The following is a 16,691-nucleotide window of genomic DNA, read 5'->3' as shown; positions in this document are numbered from 1 at the left end:
ACCCACACCCCCACACCCTGGAGACTCCTGGACTGTCTCAGGAAAGTCTGGGTCAGTCTCTTGTGGGGTCACTGCTCCTTTCTCCTGGGTCCAAGAGCCCCAGCAAGACTGTAGGTGCTGGAGCAGCAACTGTGTGGCGCTGGAGCTACTGTGAGGAGATACCCTGCATCCAAGGGCAGAGAAGCCACAGCAAGATAATAGGAGGGGCAAAATCACATTTAAAATAAAACCCCATACCTGCCAGAGATGCTCAGAGGCCTCAAACATACCTTGTGCGCACCAGGACCCAGAGACCCCACAGAGACTGAGACAGAACTGTGAGTGTCTCCTGAGGAGGTACAGGTCAGCAGTGGACTCCTGCAGGGGAAGGAGCTCTGAGTGCTGCAGACTTGGGTATGGCATAAGCCCTCTTGGAGGAGGTCACCATTAACCCCACCATAGAGCCACAAGAACTTACACAGGACTGGGAAACAGACTCTTGGAGGGCGCAAACAAAACAAATGAATAACTAGGTGCTTTTATTCTATACCTTTAAAAACTGCCTTGCCAAATACTGTGTACTGTATGATTTCATCCGCTGTGTGTTTGGCTTCTCATTTCAGGTGAAATTGTTTCTAATCAAAATTCCACTAAACATCATCATGAAAGGCAGAAATTCCCCCGTGACTGACTGTCTATATCTCACAGAACCTGTTCAAGGCTAATCTATTAATTGTGCACCAAATACTTATGCTCAGTGAATTCTTCCAAGTCCTTCAATTAAGCACTAAATACCTTGGGTACTTATCATGAAGAGACTTTCTCCTACAAGATGAGAGAGATTATTTGTGCATGTTTTAGGAGAGTAGACACCTTTCTACCTGTCTACTAGAGTTCTATTTGCTTGTCTATTTATGTACACATCTAAAACATAGCTGGCACTGGCTAGGTGGTAAGTCTAACTTGTTTGTGATTTCATACTAAAATATCCAGATAATATTAGATAAAAAGAGTCAATTTTTAACATTTGAAGAATTACACAATTTCTAAGCTAAAGAACTTGCATGAAAAATATTTTTATCCAGAAATGGTTAAAAAGCCACATATATCAATCTTAGAAATACTTTTATTCAGAGTTGAAAGACCTTTTTTTTAAGTCTCTCTTTTTTCCATCATAAAGTTGCCAATTTAACAGTTGGTAACTTTTGAATGTAATGTTGAATCTCAATTTGTGTCTGCCCACAATCACAGCATACTACAGTGGAGCTTGGTGAAAAATCCTTTTGTGGCTCATATTCTTTTCCCTCTAACTCTTATCATTTGCCGCTAATAGTCTTGGTTTCTTAGTCTATTTTTCTCTGAATTATGGTTGTATCTCATTAAGAAGCAGCTGGAAGCCTATGATTAACAGAATGGACTATTATACCAGCAGAACACAGTTACACCTCTCAAAGATGTTTACTTTTGACTCTAAAATATGGTAAATAAATGTTAGAAACATTCAGATCTTACACAGTTTTAATATAGACTGAATGGCTATTTAATTCTGGCCCGTTAGCTTTAATGAAATCCCTCACTGATATCAGACTTAAAACCCACTGTAGTTTTACCTACTGCTCTTTTAGCTTCCCAACAAACATTTCCTTTATATGAAACATGGACTTAGCTGTAAACAAGGAAAATCATACATGTGGAAAAAGGATTAAGAGATAATATTAGAAAGAGAAAACAAAAATGTATTCATTAGTGATGTTAAACCAGAGAGATTTATATTAGGTGTCTTATTATAACAGCATCTAAGCTCTTCTCCTTCTATGTGCAGTTAATTGGACCAAAGAAGTATAGCAGTCAAGTCATTAACACTGAGTAGAGCAAAAGCCTTCTTTTCTTTATTAAGAAATATCAAAAAGGGTGAGAATAGAGAGAGGTCATCATTGTTTCAATCAAGAAGGTATGAGAAGATGAGGAAAAAGCTGCTCTGAAAAAATGTTAATAGCATATAAAGTAACTATTTCCCATATATTCATGACTTTTTCATTTTCATTTAATTCATGTAAATATGTTTCATCTAACAACTAGTTTTGATGCTTTTTGAGGTATGGCAGAACCAATTATAAATTTGAATTTAATTTTATTTCTCCCAAGATATAGTAAAAAAGATGTCTAAGTAATATTTTTTGAATGAAAAAACATTCTGCCTATTAAGTAGTATATCTTTCTAAAATGTCAATTGACTGTTTTGTGTACAGGCCAAGTAACAGCTTGCAGGTGTGCCAGACTCTAAACTTTCCTAAATAGTAGGGACTAGATAACACCAACTTCTTCTGCTAATACATTCTGCCCTTCTAAACTTTTATGACTAGTGTCCTAAGAATACTGATATTGTCAAAAATCACATTTAAAAAACAATTATTTCAAATCATTTGCTACAAAAGCTACACAGCACTGAGTTAACCCAATATTTACAATTGATAAAACATTTTCAGGAAAGACTAACTTGCCATTTATTATCATTACAAAGATACCACTTGCATACCTTTATAACTTCTTATTGTTCTTAACAAAGCACAGAGCTACTCAGACAAGTGGGTGGGTTATGAGAGCACCAGCATTTTTCATAAGAGGTGCTATTTATAGATTGCCAAAATTGTACCCTACATGGCATAAATGCTGATTCTGAATCATCAGTTGTCTTATACATTGCTCGCTTGCTTCATGGAAATTCACTCTGCCAAACATCGATAATCTTTCTGGTCTAAAAATATCACAATTCACACATCAGAAAATAATATTCAGAAAGTTAGCCTCCTTTCCCTCACTCTCTTCCATGAGATTAAAAGAAAAAGGAAATAAAATCAGACATCTCAACATTAATCTTTAGCAAGATTGTTTAAGATGGATGTTTCTTAATTTTTGCCAATTCTCTTGAAATGCAATAATGGTATCAGACATGGGAGGCCTTGCTTTCCTGTCCTTTTCTGGCTTATTAAATTCTTCTAAAATGCAACAGCATATTGTTACATATTTCCCATCACCTCCACATATATGCTCTGTCAGAGCTGTCTTTCTGCAGCTCTGTGCTCCAGGCAGTATCATGATCCCAAGTGGCACAGGCATAGAGCAAAGTGTTAACTGAGGGGGCAGAACACGGGACATTGCAAATTTGGCATCCCCAAAAGGTCTAGATGTGGATGCAGCATGTGGCCATTCTCCACTTGCCTGTTAGAAGTCTATCATCATAGCTCGTGAATGACTAGCAGTGTTATTTTCCAAAACTCACTTTATTAAAAAAAAGCCAAATTTTCTCAGACACAGCAATTAAGTTAGCCTACATTTGCACATAAACCTAATGCACTAATTGGCAAGTTCATTTGGATCTCCAAATAGCACGTACACCTGTTTCTCAGTGTGTGAGACAAATAATTACCTTTGCTTGCAACTCATTTTAATGAATTTTAAGAGAAGAAAACCCATAATTGATTTTCTTTGGAAAGTTCTAGATTATCAAGGCACTGACTTTTGCTGAATACATCAGATGTGTTTGATTTTTAAAAAGGCCTTCAAGGTAATTGAAATCTCACTGCCTTGTAGAACAGGGAGGAGTAAATGGAAAAAGAGGAGGAACAGGGAGAAGGGGATAGTGTTTTACATCAAGGGAGAACTTTCCAAAACTATGTCAAAAAGCTTTCTGAGAAAATGGATGTGAGTTTACTGGCTGAACAAGTCTGACCCCATCCATCACCGTCCAATGAATGATAGATTGTTCGATACAAGATGTTTGCTTTTTCTATGTTCCCATATTTGACACTTAAAGGAGACAGAAAAACATAGAAACCCTTCAAAGACAAGCCTTTTACTATAGCAATTACTCCTGAAATATATGTGAGTGACAGAAAGCTTGGAAGACTATTTTCTGAAAATCATGTGGCATTTTATAAGGAAACTAGATCATGAGGAGGTTTACTTACTCAGATAAATTATAAATTACTGGCACCATCTATACAACACACTGAATGAAAAAACACAAATTTAAAAGTCATTGACTACAGGGGTTAATTGATAGCCACCTGTTGCTCTGGCTAAGCCATGAGAACAATACCATGGGAAGAGAATAAAAGCAAGATATAGCAACTATGTATAATCTAAACAAAAAGTCCATGGGGCTGATTAGTTGGGATCAGCATGCCTTGCTGAGCTAAGGAGGTACATACTGTGGATGGAACACCAGGTCAGTGCAAGGTCAGAATGCTGCTCGCAACATGCATTGATTGTTCTTCCATGTTCATGCAAGGACTGCTGCCCCCGGCTGTGTGATGCCCTTGGTACTGGGAGACAGCATAAAAGTACAAAGAACATTCACTCTGGGACATGACTGAGGGCATGGGAACCTTATGCTATCTAAAAACCAGATACTTTCTGCATACCAAGAGCTCAGTAAAAGCGATGTGGAATCAGTCAGTGGGGCTCTCGATCCTAGAGGTCTTGAGTCCCCCCATCCCATATTTAAAACTTTTATTCTGTTTCTAGTTTCCTTTTTCCAAACTGTGCATCGACCGCTTTTGATCCCTACCTACTGCACTGGCCGCAGCAATTGACAAGAAGTGGCAGTTTAAAATGGCTATCAGTTCAGTTTAGTCGCTCAGTCATGTCCAACTCTTTGCGACCCCATGAACTGCAGCACACCAGGCCTCCCTGTCCATCACCAACTCCTGGAGTCCACCCAAACCCATGTCTATCCAGTCAATGAAGCCATCCAACCATCTCATCCTCTGTCGTCCCCTTCTCCCGTCCCCTTCTCCTCCTGCCCTCAATCTTTCCCAGCATCAGGGTTTTTTCAAATGAGTCAGCTCTTCGCATCAGGTGGCCAAAGTATTGGAGTTTCAGCTTCAGCACCAATCCTTCCAATGAACACCCAGGACTGATCTTCTTTAGGATGGACTGGTTGGATCTCCTTGCAGTGCAAGGGACTCTCAAGAGTCTTCTCCAACACCACAGTTCAAAAGCATCTAGGAAGTTACTTTTTATAATATCAGTGAGATGGTCAAATAAATATCAATTCAATTATATAAACTCAATGGGATTGGTATATATAATTTTTCCAGATACAATGCTGGCTTCATAAATGTACTTAGTACTATTAATATTTAGCCTTTGATACTTTAAGTCTTCTATTGAGTTTCTCTAATAGATGTTTCCAATGACACTTTACTCAGTAGTTGAATTTCCCCAAGATTTTATTTGATATTTTAAACATGTTTTGCTCTTTTCTTTTAAATAAAGTATCTGAGGATTCCCATATGGTGGTAAAATACAGGAAACATACTTTTTGCTGAAGATAAAGCAGATTCCAACAGGAATGCAGTGTAAAATTGTTACTAAAAAGGCAATGCTTAAGGCCTTTATCTTAGTTTGAATTCCTCTGATAGCATAACCTGAAACAAGGCCTGGGATGTGGGTGATTTCGCTGGGAGATAATAGAAAGCAAGTGTAATGGAGTGGAAAAAGTGAGAAAGGAAAACAAAAAAAATGGATCATTCCTTAATAAGCTGATTACCTGTGTCAACAGCTGGGTCTTAGTACCCAAGGGCCTTCCAAGGAGTCATGTGGAAGGTGCCCTAGAACTATCCCTCCAAGGAGAGAAGACTGGGGCCTTTATCCACCAGCCTACTCTCCTCCATTCTATAAGGGTTACTTCAGAGAGTATTAACCCTCTAATTAACCTGCACAAACTTACCAAGGATAAGAAAATTCCCACGGCTTCCGGGAAAGCCCAGAGGCAGTAAAATGTGGTGTGTTATTCATGCTTGAAGTGCACTGTTGCCTGGGCATCCACCTGCAGTTAAAATCAAAAGTGGCCAAGGGTTGCAATGCAGGCCTCAAAGGCATCAGTTACAACCATTGCATTTCTTTTATCTCCTTGTATGTATTGCACTTCCCTGGTGGCTCAGATAGTAAAGAATCTGCCTGCAATATAGGAGAGGAAGGTTCAATCCCTGGGTTGAGAATATCCCCTGGAGAAGAGAATCGCTACCCACTAAAGTATTCTTGCCTGGAGAATCCCATGGACAGAGGAGCCTGGAAGACTACAGTCCATAAGATTGCAAAGGGTTGTCTATGACTGAAGGGACTGAGCTCTTACACATGTAAGGCACTAGTAAAGGACTTAGAGATAAAAGGCACTAGGAACTTTGAAATCAGATCTGTATGTGAAAGCAGTCTCTAACATCATTAGATGTTCAGCACTGGGAAAATCCATCAGTCTTCCTAGGAGATGCTAGTATCCATCTTCTAGGCTGTGATCATGATTAAATGACCTAAGACACACAAAACATCTGGCACACTGCAAGTGTTCATGAGTGATAGTTCTTATTGACTTGCCCCACCTGTAGTGATACTATCACACTCATTTCATGATTTCTTTTATTCATCAGATTATCAAGTTTTTAAGTTTCAGTTTAAACTATTAGTTACTCGGGAAAGATGTCATGAACTCACAACACTAGATTAAGCACCTTAAAAGAGACTACTGAGTTTCTCCATGCTGCTAAGTCGCTTCAGTCGTGCCTGACTCTGTGTGACCCCATAGACGGCAAGCCCACCAGGCTCCCCTGTCCCTGGGATTCTCCAGGCAAGAACACTGGAGTGTGTTGCCATTTCCTTCTCCAATGCATGAAAGTGAAAAGTGAAAGTGAAGTCACTCAGTCATGTCCAACTCTTAGCGACCCCATGGACTGCAGCCTACCAGGCTCCTCTGTCCATGGGATTTTCCAGGCAAGAGTACTGGAGTGGGGTGCCATTGCCTTCTCTGGAGTTTCTCCATAGGCCTTCTTTTTTAACACTTGAGTTGCTTGTTACTAATTATATATATTTAGGCTAAACTGTTAGCTCCACGATGGAGGCAAATGTCCACCTTGCTTTCTAGGACTATCAATGAATATTTCTTGAATTGTATTGATATCTCTTAATAATATATTAAGGAATTCAATAAATTTTTCACTTCTTAGCTTCCCCTGATTGCAGAGATCATATGAAATCTTGGCTACTAAGAACACTTACAATATCATACATACTAGCAATACAATCTGTATTTCATCAATAAGCTTTACTGCCATAAATAGGTCTTGATGCAATTTTTATTTTGATTCTAGAGCACACAGTTGAAATTAAGCCTAAGATGATACTTATTCTTCTTCCATAAGCATTTGTCTACCTCACCACAGACCACTGCCCCATCCAATTTCTTAGATAAAGATATAAAAAAGTGATCAACAGCCCAAGTGAAGAAAAGCACCAAAATATAGGTAGAGGAGGGCTGGTGGGTGGGAATTTCTGCCCTCCATTCTCCAGAATGGTCTTTTTCCAAACCCGCAGATGAACTGTAGCAGATTGGAGAAACCCTAGTTCTTTCCTGCTTTGATGATGGAATGGGTACAAACTTAGAGACTGGTTTTCTCAGAGGCCTATTTTCAGAAAGGAAGAATTTGTATGTATCAGTCTTGAATCTCAACCTCCTGAGGAGTCCCTGAAGCCTGACATTTCCTTGCATTAATTTCTAAATGTAAACAAAAGAACAAATGCTAATGTTTTCTCCCCTCTAGGTCGTTCCTCTCATTCAAACCACCACATTAACTTTTGCTGATGTTGTTCTTGTCTCTAATGTTTTTTCTGGATTTTCTGATTTGGTTTCCTAGTCTTAACTTGAGTTCATGTCTTCATCCACTTGCTGATATTTATCAAATATCAAGTATGGTACGATTCACTTTTTGGCCCTGGACCCTCTCCCTGAACTGCATCATGACATCTGAGCCCATCCTAGCTTCCTCCACACCCAGACTCATTAAAGCATTCACCTTGCTGACACTGGATAGATGTTTTATGTTCTCTCCTGGGTCTCAGAAATGGCAGACTTGGCTTAGATAAACTATTTACTTTCTGTTTGGTTTTAATCATTCAATTTCCAATTCATTAGGAATTAATCTCTAATAGGTGAAATTATTGGCATAATTCTTCTCTCAGCATCCAGCCCTGTCAAATCACATGTCTGACTTGCCCAATTCATCAAAAGGGGAATTGATGTGGAGTTAGTGACTAGGTTGTCAGCATTACTGATCCTTTCCCAATTACACTGATTTAATTATCTTCACACATTGCTTATATGGCCTGGATGAATATTAGCTACACAGAATTACAATGGTATTGAAAAGAACCATCTTACTGGGTGTACCATAAATGCTTCCCAGTTAAACGGTGAGACTATTTTTGCTCCAGGGATTATTAGCATGAACAAACTATTTTGCATACAATGAGTGCTCAATAAATGTTTGTTAAGTCAAACCCAGTGTTTTCTAAATGTTTCAACAACTCTAAAGTGCAATACAATGTAGCATTATTTGGCATTTGATTTGGAGCCAGGCTTTCTGTAGCCTGTAACATTTTATGTAGGCTGTAATCACACTTATTCTATTTTGAAACTCAGACAGTCATAAAGCTGGAGATCACTTCAAAATCAACCAGCTTTTCACACAGCTGCCATACTGTCTTGTGTAATATTTTAGATATGGAGAATATTCTGTTGGAAAAAGTGGCCTCTGCCAAATGATGTAATGAGAATGCCGATAGTCCCAAACAGGGTTAACAGAAAAATGTTTCATATTTGCAAAGTATTTAGATCACATCACCGGGCCTGACAACAATACCTACAGTGGTTGGCTAAATGATTACAGTAGTTTGAACCATTAGAATCCATAGGGGGACTATTCTAATGTAGTTTCTCAGAATTACTCACGTTAAGGTAGCATTAGAAGATCCTGTCGACTATCAGCTGATGGGTCTTTTTAAAGAGAAAAAAATCATTGAATGAATAAAGCAATGAAATACGTATCTCAGTAGCAAATATGAATGACTGTTAAGGCATTGTGTGAAATGAAGACAGTTTGAGCTGGAACATTGTCACAGCACATGGTAACAATCTGTGGAGACCATTACTCAAAGCCAGGGTCTCTGTTGTGGATATCTTTTTCTGAGAACTGTTAAGATACATCAGGATTTGCTGTTTATGGAGATACCTCTAAAATGTATCTCAAAGCAAAGGTGCAAGGAAAAGCAAATAAAGGGGTTCTCTAAACAGTCTTTTAAAGAATATGGGCTTCTGTACTCATTCCTGATGAATCACCACACATATCAAAGGCTGGGAGAGGGCTTCCCTGGTGGTCTAGTAGTTAAGAATCCACCTGCCAAGTCAGGGGACACAGGTTCTATCCCTGGGCCAGGAAGATCCCACGTGCCACTGTGCAGCTGAGTCCGTGAGCCACAGACACTGAACCTGTGCTCTAGAGCCCGTGAGCCACAACTGCTGAGCCCACATGTCACATCTACTGAAGCCTGCGTGTCTACAGCCTGTGCCCGGCAACAAGAGCAGCTACTGCAATGAGAAAGCCCGCACACCACAACAAAGAGTGGCCCCCACTCACCGCAACCAGAGAAAGCCTGCGTGGAGCTACGAAGCCCCAACACAGCCAAAAATAAATAAATAAATAAAGGTTGGGAGAAATCCTGCAGTAAAAAAATCATTTTCACTTTCTTTCACCTATTAGGTCCTTCCTGCTTCTTTTCACTTAATCTATTTCATCAAATCAACATCCCATGAACGTAATTTTCTTTATACACTTTGGGAGATGCTGCTCCAGAGTGTAATCCACAAGTGAATGGGACACTTGAACATTTCAAGTGATTCTCCTCTTTTCATTGACAAGAAAATATTGAAAGGCCTTTTAGACCCAAGAGGGCCTTTATTACACACCTCATGATTTGTAAACAGCTAGTTTAATCGAATAATCCATTATAGGCTTGTCTCTGATTATAACTTCTGAGCTACTGTAATGCTACTTTCTTGCTAAATATGGAACTCCAAGGATTGTCTAACTTAGGTTTTACGATTAAATATTTGACCTGTCGACTATTTTTATCTAGAGGAGAGAACAACTCTTACCTCTGTGTCTCAGAATATAATTTATTATTGGTATTTAGGCAATGTGATTGCTTAATTTTAGGATTATTTTGATGTATATTATTCAAAAGCTTACTGTATTACAGTTGATAAACTACACACCAAGAATATAAAGATGATCGTATCACAGACCCTGACCCAAGAGGTGTGCAGTAAAGAAGAAAATTTTAAAAACCAATCATATCATGATGACAATACTTTGTAGGTCATTGCAAAAATATTGTAACACACTGACATGATAAGTTCTGTTTTGAAGGACTTGAGAGCAATTCAAGAGGATGATAAACAAAAGGTGACTGTGTATTCTCCAAGTCAAAAAGTCATTTATTTAAAAATAGTCATTTAAAATATTTATTGAGCACCTGCTTTATGCTATACACACTTCTATGCGTTAGAAGGGCACTGTGAACAAAAGAGACAAATACATTTGCTTCACAGAGATTATTTTTTAGTGGTAGATAAAGACTATGGTGAGAAAAATACACAAAAATAAATAAAGCACATATTCATTTAGAAAATGATAATTACTAAAAATAAAGAGGGCCAGAAAAGCAATCTGAAGACTCTGTGGCAGTAGACAAGGGTGCAATTATAGATAGGATGGCCAGGGAAATCCTCAATGAGGTGACTTTTGAGTAAAGTCCTGACAGCAGTGAGCGGACAAGCCCTGGGAACATATGGACACAGTTATTCAAGGCAGCAGGAGCCGTGAGGACTGAGATCATAAGCTGTGCAGCTGCCTAACGTGTGTGAGGCAGTGAAGAGGCCAGTGTGGTTGCAGCAAAGGAGAGTGAGAAAGTAAAGGGAGATGAGGTCAAGAAGCGAGGGGTCCAGGCCTCTTGGGCCACAGTAATGATTCTGGCTTTTACTTAAGTCAGATGACGAATCATGGGTGCTGAGCAGAGAAGCACCATGATCCAATTTAGATATAACTGAATGTTAAACATAGCAGTCATATTGGCATGTTGAGAGCAGATGTAAGGAAAAGTAAAAGTAAAATAAAAGAAATACATTAGGACATTATTAAAATATACAAATGAGAGTCAATGGAAAATCAAGTCACAGTAATAGTTTGGAATCTGAGTATACTTTGAGGGATTTACTAGTCAGACATGACTTTAGCAATGTAGCACAGAGAGTGTGAATTAAAAAATTAAGTCAAAATCATTCCACATTTCTTAATGGAGTTGCCATCAACTAAGGTAATGGCACCCCACTCCGGTACTCTTGCCTGGAAAATCCCATGGACAGAGGAGCCTGGTAGGCTGCAGTCCATGGGGTCGCAAAGAGTCGGCCATGACTGAGCGACTGAGCGACTTCACTTTCACTTTTCACTTTCATGCATTGGGGAAGGAAATGGGAACCCAGTACAGTGTTCTTGCCTGGAAAATCCCAGTGATAGGGGAGCCTGGTGGGCTGCCTTCTCTGGGATCACACAGAGTCGGACACGGCTGAAGCAATTTAGCAGCAGTACCAGTAGCAGCAAGTAACAAATGGGGCTTCCCAGGTGGTGCTAATGGTAAAGATCCTGCCTGCCAATGCAGGAGATAAAAGTGACAAAGTTTCGATCCCTGGGTTGGGAAGATCCTTTGGAGAAAGAAGTGGCAACCCACTCCAATATTCTTGCCTAGAGAATCCCATGGACAGTGGCATCTGGTGGGCTGCAGTCCATGTGGCACAAAGAGCCGGACACAACTGAAGCGACTTAGCACGAAGTTACAAAAGACCCAGGATGAATCAGTTTCCTTAGATGAGAAAATTTTCCTTAAAGTTTTATTGCCCTTTATTTACGGCCCTTTGGACCCCCTTCAAAGGCTTGGGAGAGGTCCTGAAAATATACTACATGAATCATTTTCCTGTAAGATTTGCCAAAATAAGATATTTTAGCTAACTGCAATTTCTTGTTACTTCAACTTCCTCTTCATCATAATTCTCCTGTTTAGTGGTGCTAGGATGGCTGCATGTATGTTGGGGATCCAAATGAAGATAATTTGAGGACATGATTCAGTCAGTTCAGTTCAGTCGCTCAGTCGTGTCCGACTCTTCGCGACCCCATGAATCGCAACACGCCAGGCCTCCCTGTCCATCACCATCTGCCAGAGTTCACTCAAATTCATGTCCATCAAGTCGGTGATGCCATCCAACCATCTCATCCTCGGTCGTCCCCTTCTCCTCCCGCCCCCAATCCCTCCCAGCATCAGAGTCTTTTCCAATGAGTCAACTCTTCGCATGAGGTGGCCAAAGTACTGGAGTTTCAGCTTTACCATCACTCCTTCCAAAGAACACTCAAGACTGATCTCCTTTAGAATTAGATTGAGCTTAATGGAATATATGTATCACTTCTGTGTATAGTTGTTTTATAGCTAGTCATTTTCCTATACTCCCACTACTGATGGGATGATTGATCTGGCATTGCGACACACAGGGACAAGGCCAGAATTTGCAAATGAATATACTCTATGGCATCCAGGAATAAAACCGTGGGTAACAGAGGAGAAACAAGAGTTGAAATGTACTAAACAATAATTTAGTATGTGGAAAATTCTTCTAGTAATCTTATGTATAGACACAAGATTTCGTACTCATTGCCAAACGTTCTGTTCTATCCTGATTATGCTCAATGATACAGTTTACACAGTTATGACTAGAGAAAAATATTTTATGAGAAACATACAAAATATAATTTTTCAGAATTTCTGTATTTGCAGAAGTACCACTATAAAGATTGAATGTATGTGTGAGGTCACACATTTTATGTATTCTAAAGTGTCAGATCACATCTTAATATATCTGTTTCATCTTGTTCTCCTGAAGCTTGACAGTTTCTTAAAATGGTTCACAAAAATGCCACCTTGAAACTGAAATAGACTGAAAAATGTGGGTTTCAATAAGAAACTCCTATTTACATTCATTGCTAAACTGGTGGTGGTTATATTGACTAGGCCCTTGTATTTTTGATTATCCAATTCATGACAAGAAGTGAAATCATATTAACATAAGGGAAATATATTTAACATTACTTCTCAATCGACACAAAATGGTGACATTAACAACTGCAACAACGACAACAAACAATAATACAGAGCTGTTATAAAGAATCAGTGACAAACTGATGAACGTCTGTGAACAGTTCAAATAGGATTTAAGATTGGAGAATACCCAAGAAAACTGCATGTTCCTTGAAGTCTTACAATTCAGATAAGAAAATACTTGAAAAGGATTTTACCCAAATTTATAACAATTCTAAAATTTTACATGGGATTTCCAATAACAGATTGTGAAGCAAAAAGAAATATTTCTAGCATATCAAAATAAGAAAAAAAATAATCATTTATGTTAGAGGAATAACAGAATTATCTTTTTCTTCTCTCTAACAAAATTTACATTTTTAAGTTATTTGGAATATGATGAGGTAATCGAAAAATAGAAGAGGGAACGTATCGTAGAGGTTTTTCAGTCGGTTTATTAATAAAACATAGTATGCTGGTTTTCTGGATTTTGAAAACTTTAACTTATTTGTAAGTTTTTAAAATTTATAATTTGCTAACATTTCTTTTCTCATGCATCCGTTTTGAGAAGCATGACAGAAAATGCCTGGATTGCTCTGAATAGATTGTAAGAAATATCGACGTTAGTGACTCTGTTACTGAAGACTTAGAATAAGGTGAGAAGTGTGATAATGAATATCGAAATTGTTTTGAAAATATATGAATCATTATGAAGAAACTGTTAGAAATATGAACGTGCAAGTTACTGCCAATGAGAGCTAAGAATGAAGTGACAAACAGTAGAAATGGGATCCTGTCTTAAAGTGGCAGTGAGTTTAGTGGAAATATGTCTTGCTGTTATGTGGAAAGGAGACTTTGTAAATGACAAAACTGAATATTTCGCTGAGATTTTCCAAGCAAAATGTTGAAAATATAGCAACACTTACATATTTAGTTGGGGAAAGTGTTGAATGATCGTCTTGATATTTATAATGAAATGTGAGAAGAATGAGATAAATTTAGGGTAAAACTGTTAAATAAATAGGAAGGAGGACTCGAGGATTTGAGAATTTTCCAGACTAGCCAGATTGCAAAAGATACTAAAATTAAGAGAAAGTATGCTCTAGACCAGAAAATCCAGAGCATGACTGTACAACCTTTTGCCTATACCTCAGAAAGATCAAAAGGTCAGAGTATTCAGTCACATATAAGGCTCTTTAAAAAGACTAAAGGGGTGTGGATCACAGATCTCATTTAAACTTAAAAGAATTTAGGAAGTTAAAAAGCAGAGACATTACATTGCCAACAAAGGTCCACACAGTCAAAGCAGTGGTTTTTCCAGTAGCCATGTATGGATGTGAGAGTTGGACCATAAGGAAGGCTGAACACTGAAGAATTGATGCTTTTGAACTGTGGTGTTGGAAAAGACTCTTGAGAGTCCCTTGGACTGCAAGGAGAACAAACCAGTCAATCCTAAAGGAAATCAACCCTGAATATTCATTGGAAGGATTGATGCTAAAGCGGAAGCTCCAATACTTTGGCCACCTGATGTGAAGAACTGATTCCCTGGAAAAGACCCTGATGCTGGGAAAGATTGAAAGTGGGAGGAGAAGGGGAAGACAGAGGATTAGATGGTTGGATGGCATCACTGACTCCATGGACATGAGTCTGAGAAAGCTCTGGGAGTTGGTGATAGGGAAGTCTGGCATGCTATACAGTTCATGGAGTAGCAAAGAGTTGGACACGAATAAATGACTGAAGAACAAGGAAGCTTACGGGCATTGTCCCTCATCCATGTGATCAGTCATAATTGAGGATGAGATTGTCCAGGAAGATCTATGGACAAGCCTCTAACTATGGACAGGAATCTGTTTGTTTGTTTGTTTGTTTTTATAAAAAATGTGTTTTATTTTAAAACAAGTCTGTAAAAGTAGAAATCATATACCAAAAATACAGATTACTCTGACGTGATAGCAGAATAGCTTATGGCTGGACTTGAGTTTGGAAGTACTGTATGTGTGAGGGTATCTGGAAATCAGAGGCCAGCTGGATCCTCCCTCCAGCCCATGTCACTAATCTGTAAACAGTAATTTCAAATAGTATGTAGCACTTTTAAACTACTACCGAACTGGAACCTAATTATTTCCCGTATAACACTACGGGAAATAAATATTTGTAAAAATGTTCTTCCTTAGGTTTGAGCAGAAAAGGGCACTTCACACCATTGTTTCCGTCATTTGAAATATCTGATTTTTTACAAAAGCAATGTTAAAGGCAATGATGAGTTTGAGCTTTTTGCTTCATTTTGAACATACGGGAAGGACACTGATTTAAACAAGAAATTAGTGTTTTGTGTGTGTGTGTTTTAAGTAGAATTTAATCCTGTTGCTTCTATGTATTTAAAAAAAATCACTGATGCTATCAAAAGGTTCAGCACTCGAGTCTTAACTTTTATGCAGGTGCCAGCTGTGCTTATTGCTCTGAAACTGCCCAGAACACACACCTGTTTCTAGTGTATATTCCTAATTGAAATGCAGTTCTTAGGGAACTCCAGGTCCAGAACTTTATAAAACGGGTTGTTAGAAACAATCATTGTGGAAGGCCATTAAAATAAAAAAACCCAATTTAAAATACTTGATTCCAGAGTGAAATAAAAATAACTTTAAGAACCTCAGCAAAAAGGAAAATGGCTGGCATCCGCAGTTCAGAATTCCATCCAACATTTCAAGAATCAGAGACTGACTGGTTCCCACCTCTCTAAAACAAAGCAAGCCATTTTAAAAGCTAAAGAACCCAAGTTAATATAATTTGATCATAAAGTCAGAAGTCGACAATTCAATTGCCTCAGCTAATTCAGAACGCTGGGAACACAGTACATAAAGGAAATAAAAGTATTAGTCGCTCAGTCATGTCCTGACTTTTTGCGACCCCATGGACCACCAGGCTCCTCTGACCATGGAATTTTCTAGGCAAAAATACTGGAGTCAGTTCCCATTTCCTCCTCCAGGGGAGAAACTGTACATAAAGGAGACTTCATTAATGTGCATTAGAGGATACCCCAGGTTAAACTGTTATAGAAAACTGTCTCTTGAGTCTTTAAAATCTATACCAATTCTATACCTCTGGTTGGCCGATTGTTTGTTTCTTTATTTAGGTTTTAAGGTGAATGACCTGAGGATATTTGTTTCCATCAATTTGATTGCTAATCTAAAAGCACAGTTAAAATTTTCTTGCTATCCTCAGAAGAGATGGCTGCAAATCTACTCTATGATTCTCATTCTTTTCAGCTTACAATACAAATACCTTATTATTTTTTTCAACCTATGTCTTATAATAAAGCAGGACTGAAAAATTAAATAGAATAAAGTTCAGTTGCCATATAGGCTTTCAAAATGATTTGCTGGTGGTGATTTTTAAGTTTGATTCTAAATAGATTTACCAAAAAAAGGGCACTCGGAAGATGTGGTTCAAATTTTGAGGTATCTTGAAATTATAGGCTCACTCTCCCCAAAATTTCAAAAGGCATAGAGCTTAAGAGTATATATACCCTTAAGAGTATATACACCCTTAAGAGTATATACACCCTTAAGAGTATATACCCTTAAGAGTATAGCAGTGATAAAAGCTTTCCTGCTGGTGCTGCTGCTAAGTCACTTCAGCTGTGTCCGACTCTGTGCCACCCCATAGACAGCAGCCCACCAGGCTCCCCTGTCCCTGGG

Source organism: Ovis aries, chromosome 18 (genome assembly GCF_016772045.2).
Source record: "Ovis aries strain OAR_USU_Benz2616 breed Rambouillet chromosome 18, ARS-UI_Ramb_v3.0, whole genome shotgun sequence".
Classification (NCBI taxonomy): Eukaryota; Metazoa; Chordata; class Mammalia; order Artiodactyla; family Bovidae; genus Ovis; species Ovis aries.
Note: the sequence above shows the minus strand (reverse complement) of the source record.